This window comes from Xenopus laevis, chromosome 2S (assembly GCF_017654675.1).
Source record: "Xenopus laevis strain J_2021 chromosome 2S, Xenopus_laevis_v10.1, whole genome shotgun sequence".
Taxonomy (NCBI): domain Eukaryota; kingdom Metazoa; phylum Chordata; class Amphibia; order Anura; family Pipidae; genus Xenopus; species Xenopus laevis.
Genome location: NC_054374.1, coordinates 69,999,356 through 70,004,197, shown reverse-complemented (window position 1 = coordinate 70,004,197; position 4,842 = coordinate 69,999,356).

Below are 4,842 nucleotides of genomic sequence, written 5' to 3'. Positions count from 1 at the left end.
ATTTGTGCAGCAGGAGTCCGTTAGCATTAGAAACTGTAACTAACAGGCTGAGATGGGACAGTCAGGTTGGCAAAGTCAGAGTGTCAGAGAGTCAGGCTTAGGAACTTCAACTAACAATCATATACAAAAACAAACCTCTCAGCAAAAAATGATCAACATGACCTATAGGTAACATTTAATATACATTCATATGCTAAAATTCATTTTTTAGTGTCAGTATCACTTTAAGTAAAAGGTTAGAGGCATTTTGCCCGGGGTAACACTTAGGCTGGGGGGAGGAGGGTCTATAATTTCAGAGTTTAATTCTCCTTTAACGGCTATTTCATTCTACTGCACATGCATCTGCCCCAGGAAATTTGAAGAAAGGAGAAGTGTAAGACTATAGCTCCATAGTGCTCGCTGGAATAATCCCAGGCCAGTGCAGATTTCTCCTGATAGGTACACCAGCCCAGGGTGTCCGGTATGTAAATGCAATCACTTGGGGGTGCCTAACTTTTGGCACCCAAGTAAAAATGACTTTCCTTCTCCTTTAAAGGATAAGTAAACCTTTAAAATAAATGAATGGAAAAATGATGAGGGCCCTATTCTAAGATATTTTGCAATGTACATTCATTATTTATTTTGCTTTCATTCCAATATATTAAGGGATACATGTACTGATAATATGAATTAATTTTGTAAAACAGCGCCATCTGCTGGTCAATTTCCGACCAGTCTGACAGCACCACCAAGTGGTCAAGCAAGTTGTCAGGAGAAAGAAAGAGGCTGATGTTCTTCTGCTTAGGAAAAAAATAAAAACCTTTCTCAAACCTTTCCTAAGCAGAAGAACTTCAGAGCAGCCTCTTTATTTCTCCTGACAACTTGCTTGACTACTTGGTGGTTCTGTCAGACTGGTTGGAAATTGACCAGGTGGTGCTGTTCTAACAAAATTCATTCATGTTAACAGTACATGTATCCCTTAATATCTAGAAATAAAAAGAAAATACATAATGAATGTACATTGCAAAAATATCTCAGAAACCTTTTATTTTAAAGGTTTACTTATCCTTTAAGTAAGTGTAAGGTTAGCTAGTGCGGTGGGACGGGCCTCTCCAGCGGAAGATTTATCCAGGCCTGAACAACAGCCTCCCAATAGTGGCCCTGTTGCAGACATTAATATGCTTATATCCCTAGCAGCAAGGGCTCTCCTGACCCAACGATGGTGTGTGCAAGTCGGCTCACCTGGATAAACCTGTGGGTCCGACAGTACAGTTGTAGATTTCTGTCAGCTGATCTCTGAGGCAGCACAAGACCATCAGAAAATGGTGGTTCAATGCAAGAGATGTAAAAGGTCATATTACTTAAATATATATATATCAGTATGACAAGATTCTTTAATTTACTGTGCTCAAGTAATTCATTTTGGGGTATAGTTTCCTTTAAAGTTTCTAATGTTAACAGACTCCTGCTGCACAAATATGGCAGCCCCCTCAACAGTAACATGGGGCATCAGACAGATAAGTAAAAGCATCCTGCAAATACTTTATGGCAAAGGTATAAGTACCTTTCAAATGCAATATTATGATAGATGTAAAAAGGAGTTTAATTTCTGGTGTCAGTATCTCTTAATGGATGGAATTGTGCAGATCATAGTGACTGCAGTGTTGTTAAAACCATATCCTACATAATATGAAGTTAGTTCCAAGGCTTTTACTTTGGGTACCATTCTGGTATGTATGTGAATTGTGATTCCTTTACACTCGAAATTGAATTGATGACCTTTTTTTGCAATTTCAGGTTTGTTAGACATTCATTTTCACTTTTTTTCATGTTGCGGAGGAATGTATAAATTACTGTTGCTCCAGCTCCTAACTCTACAGTGACTTACAGACCCCTAACTGGTACGAGGGACTGCCAGAAAACTGTATCTGTCTCATGGTGATGCCTTCTAAGCAATTTGGGAATTAGCATTTGCAAAAGACAGATGGCCATTATATGTGAAACTGGGACGTGCATTTATTAACATAAAGAAACAGAAGTCTGCTGGGCCAGATATTGTTTGAAAGATTATGATACCCTTCCCAGCTCCATTAATCTTTTCTATCCTTTCTGGGCTTAACATCTCTAACTGTAAGGCCTAAGGTCTGGTCCAAGAAGCTTCAGATACAGTTTTCTGTTATGTTTATCCAAACTGAATCAGGTGAGGCCATTGTTAAAGGAGATCTGGTATCTATTTGCTGGGTGTGGGCCATTTATTTTATGTTTTTACATCTATAATGAGCTATCTGCAGAAGTTTTTCCTGCTCAGCTAGAAGCATGTGAATACGTGAAGCTTCTTCCATTGGCAATTTTAAACGTTTTGTGTGGTATGTTGGTGTTATGTATCTCGTTCTGTATTACAGACCATTGTGGCCTTTACAACTAGAAGGAGCGATTATATTCTTAAAGTGCCTTTCTTCCGAAAACAGGTTCAGCAGACAACAGGGTTAAAGGGTTTAGTTCATCTTAAGTAACTTTGGAATATCAATTCTTCAGTTGTCTCGTTTTCCTTTCTCCGTTTGCCTCTTTCTAGGCTTGAAATTTAAAATAGCAATCTGGTTCTTGGGGGTCACTGACCCTGGCAGCTAAAATTCATTGTTTGTAAGGCTACAATGTATTAATATTGATTAATTTTTTTTACTTTATCTTCAAGACTCTTATTGAAATCAGTTCCTGGTTGCTAACGGTAAATTTGACCAGGACAGCCAAGTCATCTTCAAATTAAAGAGGCTGCAAATAAAAAAGTTAAATTCTTCAGAAACCTCAAAAATGGAAAAACCAACTGCAAATTATTTCAGCATATCACAGTCTACTTCATAGGAAAAGTTAAAGGAGAAATAAAAGTAGGTCCAAAAATCAAGCCAGATATCTGTTGGGTGAAGACCACACTGATGGTACCTTTAATGTTCCTGTCGCTGGTGTTTCTGGATAGCATCTCTGTAATCCAGGTGGCAGAATCTGCAAACTGTTACAATTTGATACATTCTCAGCAGCATCTGTGGAATATTAGAAAACTATTGTATCAGTTCTCACAGTTGCCTTTAATAAACTCAGGGATTCTGCTGAGCATCACCAAAAATAGAAATGGAGGCAACTAAAAATTTGGAACAGTTACAGAGTTGGTTACCCCTTCCCCTTGGGCTTAAAAATGAAGCATTACAATTGAATATTAGAAAACAGGTAAAAAAATAGAGAACAACTGAAAAAATCTTTATTTCTGACCACCTGAAAAGAAAAAAAAAAGTGTTTTGGAAGGCAAATAGCCCCTTTAAAACATATCTATGTCCAATAGATCATTAAAGGACCAGTAACATCAAAAAAATTTTTACAAAAATTTGTTACAATACAACGAAAAAAACCCATCAAGACAATAAAATTTAAAGTAGGCAAATCCTTTATTAAGATATAACTTACAGAAACTCCACTCCTGTCTTCTACAGAAACGGCGAAAGGGCGACCATCCATGCTGCTGTGCTTGATTGCTCTTCTCTGGCTCTTCACTGACAGCGTGTCGCTCTCCTCCAGCTCTTCAGAAGGCCGCAGCGGTTATTATGCCTGTCCCCACTGTAACATAGCAGACTGCCAGCATACAAGGGTAACCCAGAACCACCTGCCCCTGCATTATTTTAACCCTCCTGGCACCGAGAATATTCCTTCTGCCTGCTGCTGTGGGCTGCTGGGGAGACGCGCAATCAATGTCTGGATCAGTAAAGGGAGCCTGCCTTCCGAAGGTGAACCAGCTGGCCGGCATGTTTGTGAACGGCAGGGCCCTGACCAATGTTGTCCGGCTCTCCGAACATCCCCAAGGCGAACTGCTGCCTTCACGATGGCTCCAATCACCTAGCAGCGCCAAGACTCCCGCCTCTCGTTTCCCGATTCCTCCAGAGCGGAGGTTATACAATCCTCAGCCTTTTGCCCCGCTCGGGCTTCCTTATTATGTGCAAGGCTCTCCTTTTGGTGCTGGAATCACTCCGGTTTTGTTACTGATGTAACCGGAGGAATAGAGGAATTCCGGAAACGAGAGGCGGGAGCTGCGGAGTCTCAGCACAGGGAACTAGGCTGCTAGGTGATTGCCATCGGCAAAGGCAGCAGTTGGCCTTGGGGATGTGCGAGAGAGCCGGACAGCATTGGCAGGGCCTGCCATTCACAAACATGCCGGCCAGCTGGTTCACCTCGAAGGGCAGGCTCCCTTTACTGATCCATACATTGATTGCGCGTCTCCCCAGCAGCCCACAGCAGCAGGCAGAAGGAATATTCTCGGGTGCCAGGAGGGTAAAATAATGCAGGGTCAGGTGGTTCTGGGGTTACCCTGTATGCTGGCAGTCTGCTATGTTACAGTGGCACAGGCATCAATAACACCGCTGCGGCCTTCTGAAGACTGGAGGAGAAGATCGACACGCTGTCAGTGAAGAGCCAGAAGAAGAGCAATCAAGCACAGCAGCATGGATGGTCGGCCCTTTCGCCGTTTCTGTAGAAGACAGGAAGTGGAGTTTCTGTAAGTTATATCTTAATAAAGGATTTGCGTACTTTAAATTTAATTGGTCTTGATGGGTTTTTTTCGTTGTATTGTAACAAATGGTTTGTAAAATTTTTTTGATGTTACTGGTCTTTTAAGTTAAATAAAGACTAAGATCATACAACAAAAAATCAATTATCAAAAATCCAAAACTAGATAAAGGATATAACAATAACACAAAAATCTCTCTTTAATCTCGCTTAAAGTAGGAACAAATAGTCAATGAAATAATTTATTAATCACTAATGTAATTGACAATTGTCTTAAGAAACGTAATTATTAGCTGTATCACTTGTGGTATCCAATAA